General features: G+C 39.7%; 20 non-coding genes across 20 annotated transcripts; 18 read left to right on the forward strand and 2 right to left on the reverse strand.

Annotated features, from left to right (window-relative positions):
- Window positions 1–1451: 1451 nt before the first annotated feature.
- On the forward strand, window positions 1452–1525 carry Trnai-gau (transfer RNA isoleucine (anticodon GAU)). The gene has a single exon. It is a non-coding gene; the product is annotated as a tRNA-Ile (tRNA).
- Window positions 1526–2415: 890 nt separating this feature from the next.
- On the forward strand, window positions 2416–2489 carry Trnai-gau (transfer RNA isoleucine (anticodon GAU)). The gene has a single exon. It is a non-coding gene; the product is annotated as a tRNA-Ile (tRNA).
- An 889-nt stretch (window positions 2490–3378) lies between these two features.
- Window positions 3379–3452, forward strand: Trnai-gau (transfer RNA isoleucine (anticodon GAU)). The gene has a single exon. It is a non-coding gene; the product is annotated as a tRNA-Ile (tRNA).
- An 871-nt stretch (window positions 3453–4323) lies between these two features.
- On the forward strand, window positions 4324–4397 carry Trnai-gau (transfer RNA isoleucine (anticodon GAU)). The gene has a single exon. It is a non-coding gene; the product is annotated as a tRNA-Ile (tRNA).
- Window positions 4398–5271: 874 nt separating this feature from the next.
- On the forward strand, window positions 5272–5345 carry Trnai-gau (transfer RNA isoleucine (anticodon GAU)). Its single transcript has one exon. It is a non-coding gene; the product is annotated as a tRNA-Ile (tRNA).
- An 873-nt stretch (window positions 5346–6218) lies between these two features.
- Window positions 6219–6292, forward strand: Trnai-gau (transfer RNA isoleucine (anticodon GAU)). Its single transcript has one exon. It is a non-coding gene; the product is annotated as a tRNA-Ile (tRNA).
- Window positions 6293–7184: 892 nt separating this feature from the next.
- Trnai-gau (transfer RNA isoleucine (anticodon GAU)) lies at window positions 7185–7258 on the forward strand. Its single transcript has one exon. It is a non-coding gene; the product is annotated as a tRNA-Ile (tRNA).
- Window positions 7259–8131: 873 nt separating this feature from the next.
- Trnai-gau (transfer RNA isoleucine (anticodon GAU)) lies at window positions 8132–8205 on the forward strand. Its single transcript has one exon. It is a non-coding gene; the product is annotated as a tRNA-Ile (tRNA).
- An 879-nt stretch (window positions 8206–9084) lies between these two features.
- On the forward strand, window positions 9085–9158 carry Trnai-gau (transfer RNA isoleucine (anticodon GAU)). Its single transcript has one exon. It is a non-coding gene; the product is annotated as a tRNA-Ile (tRNA).
- Window positions 9159–10040: 882 nt separating this feature from the next.
- On the forward strand, window positions 10041–10114 carry Trnai-gau (transfer RNA isoleucine (anticodon GAU)). The gene has a single exon. It is a non-coding gene; the product is annotated as a tRNA-Ile (tRNA).
- Window positions 10115–10996: 882 nt separating this feature from the next.
- Trnai-gau (transfer RNA isoleucine (anticodon GAU)) lies at window positions 10997–11070 on the forward strand. Its single transcript has one exon. It is a non-coding gene; the product is annotated as a tRNA-Ile (tRNA).
- An 879-nt stretch (window positions 11071–11949) lies between these two features.
- Trnai-gau (transfer RNA isoleucine (anticodon GAU)) lies at window positions 11950–12023 on the forward strand. The gene has a single exon. It is a non-coding gene; the product is annotated as a tRNA-Ile (tRNA).
- An 859-nt stretch (window positions 12024–12882) lies between these two features.
- On the forward strand, window positions 12883–12956 carry Trnai-gau (transfer RNA isoleucine (anticodon GAU)). The gene has a single exon. It is a non-coding gene; the product is annotated as a tRNA-Ile (tRNA).
- Window positions 12957–13849: 893 nt separating this feature from the next.
- Trnai-gau (transfer RNA isoleucine (anticodon GAU)) lies at window positions 13850–13923 on the forward strand. The gene has a single exon. It is a non-coding gene; the product is annotated as a tRNA-Ile (tRNA).
- An 883-nt stretch (window positions 13924–14806) lies between these two features.
- Trnai-gau (transfer RNA isoleucine (anticodon GAU)) lies at window positions 14807–14880 on the forward strand. The gene has a single exon. It is a non-coding gene; the product is annotated as a tRNA-Ile (tRNA).
- A 719-nt stretch (window positions 14881–15599) lies between these two features.
- On the forward strand, window positions 15600–15673 carry Trnai-gau (transfer RNA isoleucine (anticodon GAU)). The gene has a single exon. It is a non-coding gene; the product is annotated as a tRNA-Ile (tRNA).
- Window positions 15674–16558: 885 nt separating this feature from the next.
- Trnai-gau (transfer RNA isoleucine (anticodon GAU)) lies at window positions 16559–16632 on the forward strand. The gene has a single exon. It is a non-coding gene; the product is annotated as a tRNA-Ile (tRNA).
- Window positions 16633–17500: 868 nt separating this feature from the next.
- Window positions 17501–17574, forward strand: Trnai-gau (transfer RNA isoleucine (anticodon GAU)). Its single transcript has one exon. It is a non-coding gene; the product is annotated as a tRNA-Ile (tRNA).
- Window positions 17575–18877: 1303 nt separating this feature from the next.
- Window positions 18878–18951, reverse strand: Trnai-gau (transfer RNA isoleucine (anticodon GAU)). Its single transcript has one exon. It is a non-coding gene; the product is annotated as a tRNA-Ile (tRNA).
- Window positions 18952–23541: 4590 nt separating this feature from the next.
- Window positions 23542–23615, reverse strand: Trnai-gau (transfer RNA isoleucine (anticodon GAU)). The gene has a single exon. It is a non-coding gene; the product is annotated as a tRNA-Ile (tRNA).
- Window positions 23616–24088: the final 473 nt, after the last annotated feature.

Genomic DNA, 24088 nt, shown 5'->3' on the forward strand with positions numbered 1-24088 from the left:
CCTTTGATTCTCTCAACAAGGCACATTACCACCGCGTTATATGTACTTAAAGCTAATGACAAAGTGCCAAAGTGTCGAGAATCTCTTATTAGTTTATGTTGTTTCATTTCTGTTTTTTTTTCCTTTCTGATCCATTTTACCTGTTTTGCACTATTTTGTTCTGATTAGTATCAACTATGTCACAAGAGCTTCAACTTCACATTAAACATTTCAGTGTTCAGTATTCTCTCTCTCTCTCTCTCTCTCTCTCTCTCTCTCTCTCTCTCTCTCTCTGTGATGCTTCGGAACATTTTAGAGAGTGAGAATAATTATGCTGGCTATGATTTTGGAACCACAGATCAGAATCAGAATGACAATAATTTATCATTCACATGTAAAGCTCGTACAGTTCTTTTCGAGCGTAAGCACGCTGCACTGACTGTGATGGCTGACGAGTCCAACTCGGTATCCTCAGATTCTTCCGCACAATAGCTGCGGAAGAATGTGTGGTTTGTGGGGTGTTCTGTTTCTTGCCCCCGACCCCTCTCCCACCTCCATCCCCCCGCCCTGTGTGTGTGTGTGTGTGTGTGTGTGTGTGTGTGTGTGTGTGTGTGTGTGTGTGTGTGTGTGTAACGGTTTCAGTGGAACATTTACTATCAGTTGAGAGTGAAAATATGAGTGTGTATAACGTATTCTCCGGCACATCCTTTCGTTGATTCTACTTTAATGTGTATTCTTCTTATTTGTCATTTATTCGTGCATTCGTTGATTTATATCTTCATTCATTCAATATCCATTCATCCATTCATTCATTCATTCATTTGCTCCTTTCATTACTTATTCATTTCACTACATGCGTGATTATTTCTCTGTGCGTGTCACCGTGAGACCATAATGTATGTCGTCAAGATTCCCTGGCATGATAGATTTTTAATAATGTTCCTGGAAATTCAAAAGGTCACAAGAATAACTGACGAACGAAACAGAAATGTGCGAACGCATGCACTCACATACACACATACGCAAATATACGCATGCGCGCACGCACACGTGTGTGTGTGTGTGTGTGTGTGTGTGTGTGTGTGACAGAGAGAGAGAACACTTAATCAGTACACACATTTGTTTTTACTGTAAGAGACTGTTCTTCTCAACTGAAAAAGTGGTGAACCTGGTAAATATCACGAACTATAAAAAAAATGTTGTTCATTCTGAAAATGAGGTTGGGTTTTGGACACATTGTCTGCAGTCAGAACCTGTTGATCCTGTGGAGAATTGGGTTTTGTATGGAGCCCTTGACAGTTTCCTTTTTCCACATCCTTGTCCCTTCCCTCTTTCGCCTCCTTCTCATCCATCTCTCTCTCGCTCTCTCTCTCTCTCTCTCTCTCTCTCTCTCTCTCTCTCTCCAAAATTAATAAGACGCTTTTATGTGTTGGCTGCGACATCACCCGTACTGAGAAGAAGTTAACTGTGGTGGCCCATTAGCTCAGTTGGTTAGAGCGCCGTGCTGATAACGCGGAGGTCGTGGGTTCGACCCCCATGTGGGCCAACCTATATTTTTATGTTTTATTTTTGAAATTTAAATTAATTTATTCTTTTTTCTTAAAGTAGACACAGTTCATGTGTTCCAGGAACGTGTGCAGAAAAGCTACCGAGTGGGTCATTAAAGAGCACAAACGCAATTCTTCAAACTGTACTTTGAAAATAGCATCATCTTTAATCAAATCCGCTGAAGGGTTAATGACAACTGGGGGCCTGTGGATTCAATCTTCTCAGCATCCTCTTGGAAGGATCCCTATTTCTGCCCTCATCCTATCAAGAGTCAGCACCATGGGTTCAAATGATGTCAGTAGAGACTAGTGCCAAATAACTTCGAGCGTTATCCTCTGTAGGTTCCGTCTGACTGCAAGAATTTCTGCCCCAGACACTTCGTGTGTTTCTGTCCCGTCCTGCCTCGATCCAGGTTGACATCAGCATGATAAACGTACAATATAGTTTTTGTGTGGTCTCCCATTAACAGGGATCTTCATGCATCAAGTATAAAAACAACAACAACAACAACAACAACAACAACAAAACCCAACAAAAACAATAGTAAATGAATAAATGAATTAAGGAGAAAAAAAATCTTCCACGGAAAGTAAATGTTGGAAAATTCCTTAACCCAGACACAACAATTAATTCCTTACTTGGTGCTGAACTGGTTATGATCGGGTTATAAACCACTACTAGGTATTTTTCATGAAACGAAAATTCTTAGTGTTTTTCTTTCTATTGATTCAAATATGCATGTTCTAGTGGTGCTGACCTAGCAATGTAAATAGAGTCATTAAATAAAGCCATTTTTCCAGAAACGCACCACGGACTTACCAAAGTTAATAAGACGCTTTTATCTGTTGGCCGCGACATCACCCGAACTGAGAAGAAGTTGACTGTGGTGGCCCATTAGCTCAGTTGGTTAGAGCGCCGTGCTGATAACGCGGAGGTCGTGGGTTCGACCCCCATGTGGGCCAACCTATACTTTTATGTTTTTATTTTTGAAATTTTAATTAATTTATTCTGTTTTTTAAAGTGGACACAGTTCATGTGTTCCAGGAACGTCTGCAGAAAAACTACCGAGTTGGTCATTAAAGAGCACAAACGCAATACTTCAAACTGTACTTTGAAAATAGCATAATCTTTAATCAAATCTCCTGAAGGGTTAATGACAACTGGGGGCCTGTGGATTCGATCCTCTCAGCATCCTCTTGAAGGGATCGCTATTTCTACCCTCATCCTATCAAGAGTCAGCACCATGGGTTCAAATGATGTCAGTAGAGACTAGCGCCAAATAACTTCGAGCATTATCCTCTGTTGGTTCCGTCTGACTGCAAGAATTTCCGCCCCGGACACTTCGTGTGTTTCTGTCCCGTCCTGCCTCGATCCAGGTTGACATCAGCATGATAAACGTACAATATAGTTTTTGTGTGGTCTCCTATTAACAGGGATCTTCAAGCATCAAGTATAAAACAACAACAACAACAGCAGCAACAACAAAACCCAACATAAACAATAGTAAATGAATGAATAAATTAAGGGAAAAAAATCTTCCACGGAAAGTAAATGTTGGAAAATTCCTTAACCCATACACAACAATTAATTAATTCCTTACTTGGTGCTGAACTGGTTTATGGTCGGGTTATAAACCACTACTAGGTATTTTTCGTGAAACGAAAATTCTTAGTGTTTGTCTTTCTATTGATTCAAAATATGCATTTCTAGTGGTGCTGGCCTAGCGATATAAATAGAGTCATTAAATGAAGTCATTTTTCTAGAAACGCACCACAGACTTACCAAAGTTAATAAGACGCTTTTATCTGTTGGTCGCGACATCACCCGAACTGAGAAGAAGTTAACTGTGGTGGCCCATTAGCTCAGTTGGTTAGAGCGCCGTGCTGATAACGCGGAGGTCGTGGGTTCGACCCCCATGTGGGCCAACCTATATTTTTCTGTTTTATTTTGAAATTTTAATTAATTTATTCTTTTTTTTAAGTGGACACAGTTCATGTGTTCCAGAACGTGTGCAGAAAAGCTACCGAGTGGGTCATTAAAGAGCACAAACGCAATTCTTCAAACTGTACTTTGAAAATAGCATCATCTTTAATCAAATCCGCTGAAGGGTTAATGACAACTGGGGGCCTGTGGATTCGATCCTCTCAGCATTCTCTTGGAGGGAACGCTATTTCTGCCCTCATCCTATCAAGAGTCAACACCATGGGTTCAAATGATGTCAGTAGAGACTAGTGCCAAATAACTTCGAGCGTTATCCTCTGTAGGTTCCGTCTGACTGCAAGAATTTCCGCCCTGGACACTTCGTGTGTTTCTGTCCCGTCCTACCTCGATCCAGGTTGACATCAGCATGATAAACGTACAATATAGTTTTTGTGTGGTCTCCTATTAACAGGGATCTTCAAGCATCAAGTATAAAAACAACAACAACAACAAAACTCACCGAAAACAATAATAAGTGAATGAATAAATTAAGGAAAAAAAATCTTCCACGGAAAGTAAATGTTGGAAAATTCCTTAACCCAGAAACAACAATAAATTCCTTAATTGGTACTGAACTTGTTTACGATCGGGTTATAAACCACTACTAGGTATTTTTCGTGAAACGAAAATTCTTAGTGTTTGTCTTTCTATTGATCCAAAATATGCATGTTCTAGTGGTGCTGGCCTAGCGATGTAAGTAGAGTCATTAAATAAAGCCATTTTTCTAGAAACGCACCACAGACTTACCAGAATTAATAAGACGCTTTTATCTGTTGACCGCGACATCACCCGAACTGAGAAGAAGTTGACTGTGGTGGCCCATTAGCTCAGTTGGTTAGAGCGCCGTGCTGATAACGCGGAGGTCGTGGGTTCCACCCCCATGTGGGCCAACCTATATTTTTATGTTTTATTTTTGAATTTTTAATTAATTTATTCTTTTTTTAAAGTGGACACAGTTCATGTGTTCCAGGAACGTCTGCAGAAAAGCTACCGAGTGGGTGATTAAAAGCACAAGCGCAATTCTTCAAACTGTACTTTGAAAATAGCATCATCTTTAATCAAATCTGCTGAAGGGTTAATGACAACTGGGGGCCTCTGGATTCGATCCTCTCAGCATCTCTTGGAGGGATCGCTATTTCTGCCCTCATCCTATCAAGAGTCAGCACCATGGGTTCAAATGATGTCAGTAGAGACTAGTGCCAAATAACTTCGAGCGTTATCCTCTGTAGGTTCCGTCTGACTGCAAGAATTTCCGCCCCGGACTCTTCGTGTATTTCTGTCCCGTCCTGCCTCGATCCAGGTTGACATCAGCATTATAAACGTACAATATAGTTTTTGTGTGGTCTCCTAGTAACAGGGATCTTCAAGCATCAAGTATAAAAACAGCAACAACAACAACAAAACCCACCGAAAACAATAATAAGTGAATGAATAAATTAATGAAAAAAAATCTTCCACGGAAAGTAAATGTTGGAAAATTCCTTAACCCAGGCACAACAATTAATTCCTTACTTGGTGCTGAACTGGTTTATGATCGGGTTATAAACCACTACTAGGTATTTTTTGTGAAACGAAAATTTTTAGTGTTTGTCTTCCTATTGATTCAAAATATGCATGGTCTGGTGGTGCTGGCCTAGCGATGTAAACAGAGTCATTAAATGAAGCCATTTTTATAGAAACACACCACAGACTTACCAAAGTTAATAAGACGCTTTTATCTGTTGGCCGCGACATCACCCGAACTGAGAAGAAGTTGACTGTGGTGGCCCATTAGCTCAGTTGGTTAGAGCGCCGTGCTGATAACGCGGAGGTCGTGGGTTCGACCCCCATGTGGGCCAACCTATATTTTTAGGTTTTATTTTTGAAATTTTAATTAATTTATTCTTTTTTTAAAGTGGACACAGTTCATGTGTTCCAGGAACGTCTGCAGAAAAGCTACCGAGTTGGTCATTAAAGAGCACAAACGGAATTCTTCAAATTGTACTTTGAAAATAGCATCATCTTTAATCAAATCTGCTGAACGGTTAATGACAACTGGGGGCCTGTGGATTCGATCCTCTCAGCATCCTCTTGGAGGGATCGCTATTTCTGCCCTCATCTATCAAGAGTCAGCACCATGGGTTCAAATGATGTCAGTAGAGACTAGTGCGAAATAACTTCGAGCATTATCCTCTGTTGGTTCTGTCTGACTGCAAGAATTTCCGTCCCGGACACTTCGTGTTTTTCTGTCCCGTCCTGCCTCGATCCAGGTTGACATCAGCATGATAAACGTACAAAATAGTTTTTTATGTGGTCTCCTATTAACAGGGATCTTCAAGCATCAAGTATAAAAACAACAACAACAACAAAACCCAACAAAAACAACAGTAAATGAATGAATAAATTAAGGAAAAAAAATCTTCCACGGAAAGTAAATGTTGGAAAATTCCTTAACCCAGACACAACAATTAATTCCTTACTTGGTGCTGAACTGGTTTACGATCGGCTTATAAACCACTACTAGGTATTTTTCGTGAAACGAAAATTCTTAGTGTTTGTCTTTCTATTGATTCAAAATATGCATGTTCTAGTGGTGCTGGCCTAGCAATGTAAATAGAGTCATTAAATGAAGGCATTTTTCTAGAAACGCACCACAGACTTACCAAAATTAATAAGACGCTTTCATCTGTTGGCCGCGACATCACCCGAACTGAGAAGAAGTTGACTGTGGTGGCCCATTAGCTCAGTTGGTTAGAGCGCCGTGCTGATAACGCGGAGGTCGTGGGTTCGACCCCCATGTGGGCCAACCTATATTTTTATGTTTTATTTTTGAAATTTTAATTAATTTATTCTTTTTTTAAAGTGGACACAGTTCATGTGTTCCAGGAACGTCTGCAGAAAAGCTACCGAGTTGGTCATTAAAGAGCACAAACGCAATTCTCCAAACTGTACTTTGAAAATAGCATAATCTTTAATCAAATCTCCTGAAGGGTTAATGACAACTGGGGGCCTGTGGATTCGATCCTCTCAGCATCCTCTTGAAGGGATCGCTATTTCTACCCTCATCCTATCAAGAGTCAGCACCATGGGTTCAAATGATGTTAGTAGAGACTAGTGCCAAATAACTTCGAGCATTATCCTCTGTTGGTTCCGTCTGACTGCAAGAATTACCGCCCCGGACACTTCGTGTGTTTCTGTCCCGTCCTGCCTCGACCCAGGTTGACATCAGCATGATAAACGTACAATATAGTTTTTGTGTGGTCTCCTATTAACAGGGATCTTCAAGCATCAAGTATAAAAACAACAACAACAACAACAGCAACAACAACAAAACCCAACAAAAACAATAGTAAATGAATGAATAAATTAAGGGGAAAAAAATCTTCCACGGAAAGTAAATGTTGGAAAATTCCTTAACCCATACACAACAATTAATTAATTCCTTACTTGGTGCTGAACTGGTTTATGGTCGGGTTATAAACCACTACTAGGTATTTTTCGTGAAACGAAAATTCTTAGTGTTTGTCTTTCTATTGATTCAAAATATGCATTTCTAGTGGTGCTGGCCTAGCGATATAAATAGAGTCATTAAATGAAGTCATTTTTCTAGAAACGCACCACAGACTTACCAAAGTTAATAAGACGCTTTTATCTGTTGGCCGCGACATCACCCGAACTGAGAAGAAGTTGACTGTGGTGGCCCATTAGCTCAGTTGGTTAGAGCGCCGTGCTGATAACGCGGAGGTCGTGGGTTCGACCCCCATGTGGGCCAACCTATATTTTTATGTTTTATTTTGAAATTTTAATTAATTTATTCTTTTTTTTTAAGTGGACACAGTTCATGTGTTCCAGAAACGTGTGCAGAAAAGCTACCGAGTGGGTCATTAAAGAGCACAAACGCAATTCTTCAAACTGTACTTTGAAAATAGCATCATCTTTAATCAAATCCGCTGAAGGGTTAATGACAACTGGGGGCCTGTGGATTCGATCCTCTCAGCATTCTCTTGGAGGGAACGCTATTTCTGCCCTCATCCTATCAAGAGTCAACACCATGGATTCAAATGATGTCAGTAGAGACTAGTGCCAAATAACTTCGAGCGTTATCCTCTGTAGGTTCCGTCTGACTGCAAGAATTACCGCCCCGGACACTTCGTGTGTTTCTGTCCCGTCCTGCCTCGATCCAGGTTGACATCAGCATGATAAACGTACAATATAGTTTTTGTGTGGTCTCCTATTAACAGGGATCTTCAAGCATCAAGTATAAAAACAACAACAACAACAAAACTCACCGAAAACAATAATAAGTGAATGAATAAATTAAGGAAAAAAAATCTTCCACGGAAAGTAAATGTTGGAAAATTCCTTAACCCAGACACAACAATTAATTCCTTACTTGGTGCTGAACTGGTTTACGATCGGGTTATAAACCACTACTAGGTATTTTTCGTGAAACGAAAATTCTTAGTGTTTGTCTTTCTATTGATTCAAAATATGCATGATCTGCTGGTGCTGGCCTAGCGATGTAAACAGAGTCATTAAATAAAGCCATTTTTCTAGAAATGCACCATAGACTTACCAAAATTAATAAGACGCTTTCATCTATTGGCCACGACATCACCTGAACTGAGAAGAAGTTGACTGTGGTGGCCCATTAGCTCAGTTGGTTAGAGCGCCGTGCTGATAACGCGGAGGTCGTGGGTTCGACCCCCATGTGGGCCAACCTATATTTTTAGGTTTTATTTTTGAAATTTTTATTAATTTATTCTTTCTATTTTTTTAAGTGGACACAGTTCATGTGTTCCAGGAACGTCTGCAGAAAAACTACCGAGTGGGTCATTAAAGAGCAGAAACGCAATTCTTCAAACTGTACTTTGAAAATTGCATCATCTTTAATCAACCCCGCTGAAGGGTTAATGTCAACTGGGGGCCTGTGGATTCGATCCTCTCAGCATCCTCTTGGAGGGATCGCTATTTCTGCCCTCATCTTATCAAGAGTCAGCACCATGGGTTCAAATGATGTCAGTAGAGACTAGTGCCAAATAACTTCGAGCGTTATCCTCTGTAGGTTCCGTCTGACTGCAAGAATTTCCGTCCCGGACACTTCGTGTGTTTCTGTCCCGTCCTGCCTCGATCCAGGTTGACATCAGCATGATAAACGTACAAAATAGTTTTTTATGTGGTCTCCTATTAACAGGGATCTTCAAGCATCAAGTATAAAAACAACAACAACAACAAAACCCAACAAAAACAACAGTAAATGAATGAATAAATTAAGGAAAAAAAATCTTCCACGGAAAGTAAATGTTGGAAAATTCCTTAACCCAGACACAACAATTAATTCCTTACTTGGTGCTGAACTGGTTTACGATCGGGTTATAAACCACTACTAGGTATTTTTCGTGAAACGAAAATTCTTAGTGTTTGTCTTTCTATTGATTCAAAATATGCATGATCTGGTGGTGCTGGCCTAGCGATGTAAACAGAGTCATTAAATAAAGCCATTTTTCTAGAAATGCACCATAGACTTACCAAAATTAATAAGACGCTTTCATCTGTTGGCCACGACATCACCCGAACTGAGAAGAAGTTGACTGTGGTGGCCCATTAGCTCAGTTGGTTAGAGCGCCGTGCTGATAACGCGGAGGTCGTGGGTTCGACCCCCATGTGGGCCAACCTATATTTTTATGTTTTATTTTTGAAATTTTAATTAATTTATTCTTTTTTTAAAGTGGACACAGTTCATGTGTTCCAGGAACGTCTGCAGAAAAGCTACCGAGTTGGTCATTAAAGAGCACAAACGCAATTCTCCAAACTGTACTTTGAAAATAGCATAATCTTTAATCAAATCTCCTGAAGGGTTAATGACAACTGGGGGCCTGTGGATTCGATCCTCTCAGCATCCTCTTGAAGGGATCGCTATTTCTACCCTCATCCTATCAAGAGTCAGCACCATGGGTTCAAATGATGTCAGTAGAGACTAGTGCCAAATAACTTCGAGCATTATCCTCTGTAGGTTCCGTCTGACTGCAAGAATTTCCGCCCCAGGACACTTCGTGTGTTTCTGTCCCGTCCTGCCTCGATCCAGGTTGACATCAGCATGATAAACGTACAATATAGTTTTTGTGTGGTCTCCTATTAACAGGGATCTTCAAGCATCAAGTATAAAAACAACAGCAACAACAACAAAACCCAACAAAAACAATAGTAAATGAATGAATAAATTAAGGGGAAAAAAATCTTCCACGGAAAGTAAATGTTGGAAAATTCCTTAACCCAGACACAACAATTAATTAATTCCTTACTTGGTGCTGAACTGGTTTATGGTCGGGTTATAAACCACTACTAGGTATTTTTCGTGAAACGAAAATTCTTAGTGTTTGTCTTTCTATTGATTCAAAATATGCATGATCTGGTGGTGCTGGCCTAGCGATGTAAATAGAGTCATTAAATAAAGCCATTTTTCTAGAAATGCACCATAGACTTACCAAAATTAATAAGACGCTTTCATCTGTTGGCCACGACATCACCCGAACTGAGAAGAAGTTGACTGTGGTGGCCCATTAGCTCAGATGGTTAGAGCGCCGTGCTGATAACGCGGAGGTCGTGGGTTCGACCCCCATGTGGGCCAACCTATATTTTTATGTTTTATTTTTGAAATTTTAATTAATTTATTCTTTTTTTTAAAGTGGACACAGTTCATGTGTTCCAGGAACGTCTGCAGAAAAGCTACCGAGTGGGTCATTAAAGAGCACAAACGCAATTCTTCAAACTGTACTTTGAAAATAGCATCATCTTTAATCAAATCCGCTGAAGGGTTAATGACAACTGGGGGCCTGTGGATTCGATCCTCTCAGCATCCTCTTGGAGGGATCGCTATTTCTGCCCTCATCCTATCAAGAGTCAGCACCATGGGTTCAAATGATGTCAGTAGAGACTAGTGCCAAATAACTTCGAGCGTTATCCTCTGTAGGTTCCGTCTGACTGCAAGAATTTCCGCCCCGGACACTTCGTGTGTTTCTGTCCCGTCCTGCCTCGATCCAGGTTGACATCAGCATGATAAACGTACAATATAGTTTTTGTGTGGTCTCCTATTAACAGGGATCTTCAAGCATCAAGTATAAAAACAACAACAACAACAACAACAACAAAACCCAACAAAACAATAGTAAATGAATGAACAAATTAAGGAAAAAAAATCTTCCACGGAAAGTAAATGTTGGAAAATTCCTTAACCCAGACACAACAATTAATTCCTTACTTGGTGCTGAACTGGTTTACGATCGGGTTATAAACCACTACTAGGTATTTTTCGTGAAACGAAAATTCTTAGTGTTTGTCTTTCTATTGATTCAAAATATGCATGATCTGCTGGAGCTGACCTAGCAATGTAAATAGAGTCATTAAATAAAGCCATTTTTCTAGAAACACACCATAGACTTACCAAAATTAATAAGACGCTTTCATCTGTTGGCCACGACATCACCCGAACTGAGAAGAAGTTGACTGTGATGGCCCATTAGCTCAGTTGGTTAGAGCGCCGTGCTGATAACGCGGAGGTCGTGGGTTCGACCCCCATGTGGGCCAACCTATATTTTTATGTTTTATTTTTGAAATTTTAATTAATTTATTCTTTTTTTAAAGTGGACACAGTTCATGTGTTCCAGGAACGTCTGCAGAAAAGCTACCGAGTGGGTCATTAAAGAGCACAAACGCAGTTCTTCAAACTGTACTGTACTTTGAAAATAGCATCATCTTTAATCAAATCCGCTGAAGGGTTAATGACAACTGGGGGCCTGTGGATTCGATCCTCTCAGCATCCTCTTGGAGGGATCGCTATTTCTGCCCTCATCCTATCAAGAGTCAGCACCATGGGTTCAAATGATGTCAGTAGAGACTAGTGCCAAATAACTTCGAGCGTTATCCTCTGTAGGTTCCGTCTGACTGCAAGAATTTCCACCCCGGACACTTCGTGTGTTTCTGTCCCGTCCTGCCTCGATCCAGGTTGACATCAGCATGATAAACGTACAATATAGTTTTAGTGTGGTCTCCTATTAACAGGGATCTTCAAGCATCAAGTATAAAAACAACAACAACAACAACAAAACCCAACAAAAACAATAGTAAATGAATGAACAAATTAAGGAAAAAAAATCTTCCACGGAAAGTAAATGTTGGAAAATTCCTTAACTCAGACACAACAATTAATTCCTTACTTGTTGCTGAACTGGTTAAGATCGGGTTATAATCACTACTAGGTATTTTTCGTGAAACGAAAATTCTTAGTGTTTGTCTTTCTATTGATTCAAAATATGCATGTTCTAGTGGTGCTAGCCTAGCAATGTAAATAGAGTCATTAAATACAGCCTTTTTTCTAGAAACGCACCACGGACATACCAAAGTTAATAAGACGCTTTTATCTGTTGGCCATGACATCACACGAACTGAGAAGAAGTTGACTGTGGTGGCCCATTAGCTCAGTTGGTTAGAGCGCCGTGCTGATAACGCGGAGGTCGTGGGTTCAACCCCCATGTGGGCCAACCTATATTTTTATGTTTTATTTTTGAAATTTTAATTAATTTATTCTTTTTTTTTAAGTGGACACAGTTCATGTGTTCCAGGAACGTCTGCAGAAAAGCTACCGAGTGGGTCATTAAAGAGCACAAACGCAGTTCTTCAAACTGAGGTTTAATCAAATCCGCTGAAGGGTTAATGACAACTGTGCGCCTGTGGATTCAATCTTCTCAGCATCCTCTTGGAGGGATCGCTATTTCTGCCCTCATCCTATCAAGAGTCAGTACCATAGGTTCAAATGATGTCAGTAGAGACTAGTGCCAAATAACTTCGAGCGTTATCCTCTGTAGGTTCCGTCTGACTGCAAGAATTTCCGCACCGGACATTTCGTGTGTTTCTGTCCCGTCCTGCCTCGATCCAGGTTGACATCAGCATGATAAACGTACAATATAGTTTTTGTGTGGTCTCCCATTAACAGGGATCTTCAAGCATCAAGTATAAAAACAACAACAACAACAACAAAACCCAACAAAAACAATAGTAAATGAATAAATGAATTAAGGAAAAAAAAATCTTCCACGGAAAGTAAATGTTGGAAAATTCCTTAACTCAGACACAACAATTAATTCCTTACTTGGTGCTGAACTGGTTATGATCGGGTTATAAACCACTACTAGGTATTTTTCGTGAAACGAAAATTCTTAGTGTTTGTCTTTCTATTGATTCAAAATATGCATGATCTGCTGGTACTGACCTAGCAATGTAAATAGAGTCATTAAATACAGCCATTTTTCTAGAAACGCACCATAGACTTACCAAAATTAATAAGACGCTTTCATCTGTTGGCCACGACATCACACGAACTGAGAAGAAGTTGACTGTGGTGGCCCATTAGCTCAGTTGGTTAGAGCGCCGTGCTGATAACGCGGAGGTCGTGGGTTCGACCCCCATGTGGGCCAACCTATATTTTTATGTTTTATTTTTGAAATTTTAATTAATTTATTCTTTTTTTTAAGTGGACACAGTTCATGTGTTCCAGAAACGTGTGCAGAAAAGCTACCGAGTGGGTCATTAAAGAGCAGAAACGCAATTCTTCAAACTGTACTTTGAAAATAGCATCATCTTTAATCAACCCCGCTGAAGGGTTAATGACAACTGGGGGCCTGTGGATTCGATCCTCTCAGCATCCTCTTGGAGGGATCGCTATTTCTGCCCCCATCCTATCAAGAGTCAGCACCATGGGTTCAAATGATGTCAGTAGAGACTAGTGCCAAATAACTTCGAGCGTTATCCTCTGTAGGTTCCGTCTGACTGCAAGAATTTCCGCCCCGGACACTTCGTGTGTTTCTGTCCCGTCCTGCCTTGATCCAGTTTGACATCAGCATGATAAACGTACAATATAGTTTTTGTGTGGTCTCCCATTAACAGGGATCTTCAAGCATCAAGTATAAAAACGACAACAACAACAACAACAAGAACAACAACAAAACCCAACAAAAACAATAGTAAATGAATGAACAAATTAAGGGAAAAAAAAATCTTCCACGGAAAGTAAGTGTTGGGAAATTCCTTAACCCAGGCACAACAATTAATTCCTTACTTGGTGCTGAACTGGTTTACGATCGGGTTATAAACCACTACTAGGTATTTTTCGTGAAACGAAAATTCTTAGTGTTTGTCTTTCTATTGATTCAAAATATGCATGTTCTAGTGGTGCTAGCCTAGCAATGTAAATAGAGTCATTAAATACAGCCATTTTTCTAGAAACGCACCACGGACTTACCAAAGTTAATAAGATGCTTTTATCTGTTGGCCGCGACATCACCCGAACTGAGAAGAAGTTGACTGTGGTGGCCCATTAGCTCAGTTGGTTAGAGCGCCGTGCTGATAACGCGGAGGTCGTGGGTTCGACCCCCATGTGGGCCAACCTATATTTTTATATTTTATTTTTGAAATTTTAATTAATTTATTCTTTTTTTAAAGTGGACACAGTTCATGTGTTCCAGGAACGTCTGCAGAAAAGCTACCGAGTGGGTCATTAAAGAGCACAAACGCAGTTCTTCAAACTGTACTTTGAAAATAGCATCATCTTTAATCAAATCCGCTGAAGGGTTAATGACAACTGGGGGCCTGTGGATTCGATCCTCTCAGCATCCTCTTGGAGGGATCCCTATTTCTGTCCTCATCCTATCAAGAGTCAGCACCATGGGTTCAAATGATGTCAGTAGAGACTATTGCCAAATAACATTGAGCGTTATCCTCTGTAGGTTCCGTCTGACTGCAAAAATTTCTGCCCCAGACACTTCGTGTGTTTCTGTCCCGTCCTGCCTCGATCCAGGTTGACATCAGCATGATAAACGTACAATATACTTTTTTGTGTGGTCTCCTATTAACAGGGATCTTCAAGCATCAAGTATAAAAACAACAACAACAACAAGAACAACAACAAAACCCAACAAAAACAATAGTAAATGAATGAATAAATTAAGGGGAAAAAATCTTCCACGGAAAGTAAATGTTGGAAAATTCCTTAACCCAGACACAACAATTAATTAATTCCTTACTTGGTGCTGAACTGGTTTATGGTCGGGTTATAAACCACTACTAGGTATTTTTCGTGAAACGAAAATTCTTTGTCTTTCTATTGATTCAAAATATGCATTTCTAGTGGTGCTGGCCTAGCGATATAAATAGAGTCATTAAATGAAGTCATTTTTCTAGAAACGCACCACAGACTTACCAAAGTTAATAAGACGCTTTTATCTGTTGGCCGCGACATCACCCGAACTGAGAAGAAGTTGACTGTGGTGGCCCATTAGCTCAGTTGGTTAGAGCGCCGTGCTGATAACGCGGAGGTCGTGGGTTCGACCCCCATGTGGGCCAACCTATATTTTTATGTTTTATTTTTGAAATTTTAATTAATTTATTCTTTTTTTAAAGTGGACACAGTTCATGTGTTCCAGGAACGTCTGCAGAAAAGCTACCGAGTTGGTCATTAAAGAGCACAAACGCAATTCTCCAAACTGTACTTTGAAAATAGCATAATCTTTAATCAAATCTCCTGAAGGGTTAATGACAACTGGGGGCCTGTGGATTCGATCCTCTCAGCATCCTCTTGGAGGGATCGCTATTTCTGCCCTCATCCTATCAAGAGTCAGCACCATGGGTTCAAATGATGTCAGTAGAGACTAGTGCCAAATAACTTCGAGCATTATCCTCTGTTGGTTCGGTCTGACTGCAAGAATTTCCGCCCCAGACACTTCGTGTGTTTCTGTCCCGTCCTGCCTCGATCCAGGTTGACATCAGCATGATAAACGTACAATATAGTTTTTGTGTGGTCTCCTATTAACAGGGATCTTCAAGCATCAAGTATAAAAACAACAACAACAACAACAACAAAACCCAACAAAAACAATAGTAAATGAATGAACAAATTAAGGAAAAAAAATCTTCCACGGAAAGTAAATGTTGGGAAATTCCTTAACCCAGTCATTAAATAAAGCCATTTTTCTAGAAACGCACCACGGACTTACCAAAGTTAATAAGATGCTTTTATCTGTTGGCCGCGACATCACCCGAACTGAGAAGAAGTTGACTGTGGTGGCCCATTAGCTCAGTTGGTTAGAGCGCCGTGCTGATAACGCGGAGGTCGTGGGTTCGACCCCCATGTGGGCCAACCTATATTTTTATGTTTTATTTTTGAAATTTTAATTAATTTATTGTTTTTTTAAAGTGGACACAGTTCATGTGTTCCAGGAACGTCTGCAGAAAAGCTACCGAGTGGGTCATTAAAGAGCACAAACGCAATTCTTCAAACTGTACTTTGAAAATAGCATCATCTTTAATCAAATCCGCTGAAGGGTTAATGACAACTGGGGGCCTGTGGATTCGATCTTCTCAGCATCCTCTTGGAGGGATCGCTATTTCTGCCCTCATCCTATCAAGAGTCAGCACCATGGGTTCAAATGATGTCAGTAGAGACTAGTGCCAAATAACTTCGAGCGTTATCCTCTGTAGGTTCCGTCTGACTGCAAGAATTTCTGCCCCGGACACTTCGTGTGTTTCTGTCCCGTCCTGCCTCGATCCAGGTTGACATCAGCATGATAAACGTACAATATAGTTTTTGTGTGGTCTCCTATTAACAGGGATCTTCATGCAACAAGTATAAAAACAACAACAACAACAACAACAACAACAAAACCCAACAAAAACAATAGTAAATGAATGTACAAATTAAGGGGAAAAAAATCTTCCACGGAAAGTAAATGTTGGGAAATTCTTTAACCCAGGCACAACAATTAATTCCTTACTTGGTGCTGAACTGGTTTACGATCGGGTTATAAACCACTACTAGGTATTTTTCGTGAAACGAAAATTCTTAGTGTTTGTCTTTCTACTGATTCAAAGTATGCATGTTCTAGTGGTGCTAGCCTAGCAATGTAAATAGAGTCATCAAATAAAGCCATTTTTCTAGAAACGCACCACGGACTTACCAAGTTAATAAGACGCTTTTATCTGTTGGCCGCGACATCACCCGAACTGAGAAGAAGTTGACTGTGGTGGCCCATTAGCTCAGTTGGTTAGAGCGCCGTGCTGATAACGCGGAGGTCGTGGGTTCGACCCCCATGTGGGCCAACCTATATTTTTATGTTTTATTTTTGAAATTTTAATTAATTTATTCTTTTTTTTAAAGTGGACACAGTTCATGTGTTCCAGGAACGTCTGCAGAAAAGCTACCGAGTCGGTCATTAAAGAGCACAAACGCAGTTCTTCAAACTGTACTTTGAAAATAGCATCATCTTTAATCAAATCCGCTGAAGGGTTAATGACAACTGGGGGCCTGTGGATTCGATCCTCTCAGCATCCTCTTGGAAGGATCCCTATTTCTGCCCTCATCCTATCAAGAGTCAGCACCATGGGTTCAAATGATGTCAGTAGAGACTAGTGCCAAATAACTTCGAGCGTTATCCTCTGTAGGTTCCGTCTGACTGCAAGAATTTCCGCCCCGGACACTTCGTGTGTTTCTGTCCCGTCCTGCCTCGATCCAGTTTGACATCAGCATGATAAACGTACAATATAGTTTTTGGGTGGTCTCCTATTAACAGGGATCTTCAAGCATCAAGTATAAAAACAACAACAAAACCCAACAAAAACAATAGTAAATGAATGAACAAATTAAGGAAAAAAAATCTTCCACGGAAAGTAAATGTTGGAAAATTCCTTAACCCAGACACAACAATTAATTCCTTACTTGGTGCTGAACTGGTTTACGATCGGCTTATAAACCACTACTAGGTATTTTTCGTGAAACGAAAATTCTTAGTGTTTGTCTTTCTATTGATTCAAAATATGCATGATCTCGTGGTGTTGGCCTAACGATGTAAATAGAGTCATTAAATAAAGCCATTTATCTAGAAATGCACCATAGACTTACCAAAATTAATAAGACGCTTTCATCTGTTGGCCACGACATCACCCGAACTGAGAAGAAGTTGACTGTGGTGGCCCATTAGCTCAGTTGGTTAGAGCGCCGTGCTGATAACGCGGAGGTCGTGGGTTCGACCCCCATGTGGGCCAACCTATATTTTTATGTTTTATTTTTGAAATTTTAATTAATTTATTCTGTTTTTTAAAGTGGACACAGTTCATGTGTTCCAGGAACGTCTGCAGAAAAGCTACCGAGTGGGTCATTAAAGAGCACAAACGCAATTCTTCAAACTGTACTTTGAAAATAGCATCATCTTTAATCAAATCCGCTGAAGGGTTAATGACAACTGGGGGCCTGTGGTTTCGATCATCTCAGCATCCTCTTGGAGGGATCCGTATTTCTGCCCTCATCCTATCAAGAGTCAGCACCATGGGTTCAAATGATGTCAGTAGAGACTAGTGCCAAATAACTTCGAGCGTTATCCTCTGTAGGTTCCGTCTGACTGCAAGAATTTCTGCCCCAGACACTTCGTGTGTTTCTGTCCCGTCCTGCCTCAATCCAGGTTGACATCAGCATGATAAACGTACAATATAGTTTTTGTGTGGTCTCCTATTAACAGGGATCTTCAAGCATCAAGTATAAAAATAACAACAACAACAACAACAAAACCCAACAAAAACGAATAAATAAACGAATAAAGAAACAAATGAATAAATCAATAGACAAATATATAAAGGAATAGATGAATAAATAGATAAATGAATGTTAAAAGAAAAAAATGTTATGAAGATTTAGCTATTCGATGGAGGGTAAATAATATGAGATAGATGAGACTAGAAGAAGAAGAACAAAAAACAAAAAAAGAGAGAGAGAGAGAGCGAAATGGGTGAGAAGGAGGCGAAAGAGGGAAGGGACAAGGATGTGGGAAAAGGAGACCACACAAAAACAGGGCTATATCGTATGGTTATCATGCTGACGTCAACCCGGTTCGAGGCAGAACTAGATAGAAACACACGATGCGTCCGGGACGGAAATTATTGCAATCAGACGGAACCTAAAGTGGATAACGCTCGATTATGTGGCGCTAGTCTCTACCTTTGAGCCTGGCCATTGTGCTGTTGACTCTGCCGGGTGAGGGCAGAAACAGCGACCCCCCCCCCCACACACACACACACACACACACACACCCACCCCCACCCCCACCCCCACCCCACCCCAGAGGTTGCTTAGAGGATCGATTCCACAGGCCCCTTGTTGTCATTTATCTTTCAGCGGTAGTAAAAGATTGTGCGGTTTTCAAAGTATACTTCGAATAATTGCGTTTGTTCTCTTTATTTACCTATTCGATAGCTCAGTTTTGTTGATTTTCTTCAGACTTTCCTGGAACGAGGTGAGTTGTGTCCACTTGGAAAAAAAGAAGATTAATTAAAATTATAATAGGAAAATATAGGTTGGCCCACATGGGGGTCGAACCCACGACCTCCGCGTTATCAGCACGGCGCTCTAACCAGCTGAGCTAATGGGCCACCACAGCCAACTTCTTCTGAGTTGGGGTGGCGTATTCAGTCAGTCCACCTCTTGAGATTAATGTTGGCCAATAGATATGAGCAAGCATCTTATCAAGAAAGTCAATGTGCATTCCTGTCGATATAATTATTGACTAATTTGATAACAGTTCTCAGTTGCTCGTTTCGTTTATTTATTTATAGTCTGTTCATATATGATGATGTTATTAGACTGAACAGTTCTTGCTGTCCTTACATATTATGATGGTTGTGAACTTTGCGGTTTTGATATATCCAACACTGCCGGTGGAAAATTGCCATTAAAATTTAACAAAATTGTTCTAAATTTAAAACAGTCCACCCCATCTATTATGGTATTTGGCTGAGAAACTGCTAAATTTTCTGTGTCTGCCTATGTAAGAACCAGAATGCTAGCTTTTTGGTTTAGGCTCGTTACAATCCAAAGAATGTTAAAGCTGTCTTCTGTTATTTATAGACGTCTCTTCAGTTTATACACTAACATACATCGGAACGAATACCTGAAAAGTATTCAGACTGTCATGAAGGAAATTGGATTAAGTAGTTTCTGGTCAGTTGAACCATCACAGTTTTTATGTACATCCCACATGTTTCAAAGAGAAAGTAAAGCGCTGTTTAAAAGATAAGTTTTTGCAAGAATGGTAAAGACATGTAGATAACGATACTGTCATATCAATTACAGGATGTTGAAACCAAACTTTGGCCAAACTGCTTATATTACAGAGTTATCAAATAATTGTGTAATTGAGTTAGTAAAGTTTAGAACTACATATCCTCTGCCTTTTAATAGACAGCGTTTAGACAATTTACCTAGAAATGAAAATTCATAATCTGTGATAAATGTTCCACAAACGACATTGCTGATGAGTTTCACTTTTCTTTTTTTTCTTTTTTTTAACCCGCCCAAACTCCATTAGATGTAGGATACATTCTGTTTTTTGGGAAGATAAAAAAAAAAAGAAGAAGAATACTGTTAAAACTTAAATCTTTTCTGTTTTTTCTACATGCATAACATTTTGTCTATTCATGGAGAAAATATTTTTGTCTATTATTGATATCAATTTTTCTTTTTTTCTTTTTTTTTTTTTTTTTTTTTTTCATTACTCTTTGTGTGTAGGGTGTGTGTAAATGATGAATGCATGTATTGTTTCAATGCCCCCAGGGGGCACACGACATACACTTCTTGCCTTGCCTTGCCTGCTGCCTTGTTCATGACTTTAGTCATCGCTAGACCAGTACCAAAGGAACAAGCGTATTTTAATCAATATGAAGACAAACACGAAGAATTTCAGTTTCACGAAAAATTCACTGGGTTTCTCGATCAAATGCAGCAGTGTTCCACCTAGTAAGGGAATTAACTTTTGTGTCTGACTTGGATAAATTCATGAGCATTTACTTCCCCTAGATGAGTTTTTGAAAGACAGTCTACGTTTCAACGACACAAATACGTACAATGATTCTTGTAAGAAAGAAAGAAAGAAAAACAAACAACAAAAACAGTTTATGGTGATGTTTGAACATAGCATGTGGTTGAGTATTATTAACTTCTTAAACTGTTTTCAGATATCACGAATATGAAAGGTGGCATTTTGAAAAAAGTTCATCGTTGTACAGGGAATCACATCGGTCTGACAGTTTCACCTCTAGTCTTGAGTAAGATATATTCGGGTTTTGCTCCAGTACCACCCACCTCAGATGATATGAACTACGGGTTTAACCATGTGGGGGAGGGGAGGGTGGGTGGGCGGGGACCTATTTAACAACTGACACCACCAGGAAGACTCGCGGGGTTGTGTAGCGAACTGAATTGCGATATTTTATACTGGGTGTCTATGATTCGAAGTCAGCTTACGTCTGCAAGCTCGGCGATCAACCGGTAGTTGTGCCAATAATGAATAAACATTATCTTTATTCCACTGATGTCTACCAATCCGTCACTGTAGATATAAAAGTAATATATCAGTAGCAACATCGGTACTACCAGTAACAATATCATGCCGATTTTCCCCTCAGTATGTCCGAGTATGCAAAAGCATGATCGATAGTGGGTTAAAATACTTGGTGGGGAAAGAAAGCAAAAACAAACACTACTTAGCGAACGTGTTCGAGGACACTAGTTATGTTTATTAACCAACGGTTTGCAACGGAACAATATTAACAGTGGAACTGGATTAAATTTTATTCATTTTATTTATCTATCTAATCTATCTCTCCATTAATTCATGGAGTGAGAAAAGTGGGCTAAACGACCAGAGCGACGGCTCGTTACAGTCTGGATACTAAGTAAAAATTATGAATAACGGTGAAAGAAAAAGAACGAAGGAGATGAGGAGCGAAAAAAAACAACAAAAACAAACAATAAAAAAAAATAAAAATAAAAAAAACCACCCAAAGATGAAGAAGAAAAAGAAGAGAGAGGTTCAAGAACAACCTTGTTTTGTACTCGCAAACCACACAAATCTGAAAGTTCGGCGAAACTCGCGTGTGCTGTCAATTCGAATGCACAAGGGCTCCCTATCTTCAGAAACAATTCATGCTTTTTTTCCCCCTAGACTGACGCTTGACAGACGTTTGCCTCTTCAGGCTAATATGTGGGATATAAGGCTTATGATTACATAATAATGTGTGATAATAGCAACAAGAACAACCATAACAATAATCATTTACATCATCATCGTCGTCATCAACTGAACGGGGAAAACAGTACAGATGGTGATGAGGAAGAGAAGTGATAGAGACGGAGAATGGACAGGGGTCGGAATACAAAGGGGGAAAAAATACCGAAGACAGAATGTAAAAGAGGCCCGGGGGGCGGGGAACCCGCACCAATGTCGATTTTCTGGTATTCTTGATTTTTATTGTGTTGTTATATTTTTTTCTACTGGGAGTCCAGAAATGGCGTACGCCGAAAAGGAGGTTTAAAAGATGATAATTATTTTTCTTTGGAGAGAGAGGGAGAGAGAGAGAACTCGCAACTTTCCTGCGTCACCACAGAAATAGCTCGCTTCAGTCAAAAGTAAAAATGACAAATAATGAAAAGGAAGGAGATAAAGAAAGAGGGAATAATCATTGTTTTGTACTCATTGACCATTCAAATCAGAAAGTTCAAGCAAAACTTGCATGTGTGTGGCGTCGAAATCAACTATGGTAACTAATCGATGCCTCCCTGATTTCATCACGAATCAAGCTTACTTCCCCTGGACTGTCCCTTAAAAGCTGTCAGTGTCTGTGCGATGCGACAAGTCATACCTTAGACGGCTTTTTGACTCACTTGTGTAAACAAAGTGAGTCTATGTTTTAACCCGGTGTTCGGTTGTCTGTGTGTGTGTGTGTGTGGGGGGGGGGGGGTGTCTGTGTGTTCGTGTGTCCGTGGTAAACTTTAACATTGACATTTTCTCTGCAAATACTTTGTCAGTTGACACCAAATTAGGCATAAAAATAGTAAAAATTCAGTTCTTTCCAGTCATCTTGTTTAAAACAATATTGCACCTCTGGGATGGGCACCAAAAAAAAAAAATGAAGCCTAATTATATGCAAACTGCATTTACTGTTATATTTATATTTTTTGTATTCTCTAAACTTGGCACTTTGACCTCTTATTCTGACACAACAACAAGAGCAGTCATTATTATCATTTTTTGTTCAAACAGGAACTTCTTTTGCTAAGCATGGAAGTTTTATTTATTTTGCTAACATTTTGGTGCAGATAGTAAAAAAAAAGGGAAATTACTCTGTAATTAATGCTAGGGGACTTAATTTGCTTTAAACTGATCTTTCTCAACTTAAACATTACGTTTTGAAATTATACTCAATACATAAAAAGCTTGGATTTTTTTAAAAAGTCTATCAAAAGTGAGTCTTGAAGGCCTTGCCTCTCTTGTTCTTTTTGCTTCTGTTGAACCAGTGCAGTGGTATGATGTACTATGAACATCACTGGCATCTCAGTATTTGCACATGAGCACAGGAAAATAAAAACTTTTTCTAGAAATGGCCACGTGTGTGCAAGTGAACTCTGATCATGTGTGTGTGTGTGTGTGTGTGTGTGTGTGTGTGTGTGTGTGTGTGACTCAAGGCTCAGTCGGTGAAAACTGTATTTGTCGTCACGGTAAAACTCAAAAGAGGAATCAGTTATGGACACTAAAACATAGCACAAGAACCGAGCTGTTAAAAGCAACTAAATTGTGTGCATATGCACCGCCGTTAGTGCAGGATCTTGCACAAGAAATAGATATGAACTGCGAAACTTGGTTAAAACACTGATTCTCCCTCAGTTGTCCTTGATTCCCATACTGACGTTGGCAAGTCTTTTCAATTTTTTTCTTCTTCTTTAACGTAACTGCATAACTATAGATTTTTACCTGCATACATCCATAACAAAGATATGTTGTTCGAGAAAACTATCACTTAAATATGCCTTTGAGTCGTCAGTTTCAATGTTTGTGTTCTTGACCTGCGACCTTTGCTGTAGTTCATTTTGTTCGGAGCACAATTTTCTATCGATGGGTATATCAAGATCGAGAGACACAAAAATTATAGAAAGAAGAAGAAAAAAAAAAAAAAAAAAAAAATGCGTGGCCCACATGGGGGTCGAACCCACGACCTCCGCGTTATCAGCACGGCGCTCTAACCAACTGAGCTAATGGGCCCACGAGAAACTAAGGGAAACAAACTGTTTTGAAGAATTTTAAGACAAGGGAAGCAATCCTTTTTTGTGTCTGCTTTAATTCTAAAAATTACTTCCCTTAAAACCAAGTTGCTTTTGACAGCAATGCGGCCACAATTTTCCTTCTTTTTTTTTTTTTCTTGAAATTCTGTTTTCCCAGAACCTTTTCAAGTTGTTGCCCAGAGTATTGTAAACTCACTAGCGTATGTTTGCAAAGACTATAGTTATATATCAATGTGTCAAAAATTAGAAGCATAAAATATAACATTAGAAGGAATTTTTTTTGTTTAATGTCCCGTCACACATATCGGTGATTGAAGAATAAATTCAGTCTATTTCATCATTAGTAAAATGTTGTTGACCACCCGGCCCACTCCCCTTCCGCACGTGCACGGAAAAAAAAAATGTTGTTGTTGATTTTTTTCTTACACAGTCCATCTTTTCTGAACTTTATCG

This window comes from Babylonia areolata, chromosome 1 (genome assembly GCF_041734735.1).
Source record: "Babylonia areolata isolate BAREFJ2019XMU chromosome 1, ASM4173473v1, whole genome shotgun sequence".
In the NCBI taxonomy this organism is placed as follows: Eukaryota; Metazoa; Mollusca; class Gastropoda; order Neogastropoda; family Buccinidae; genus Babylonia; species Babylonia areolata.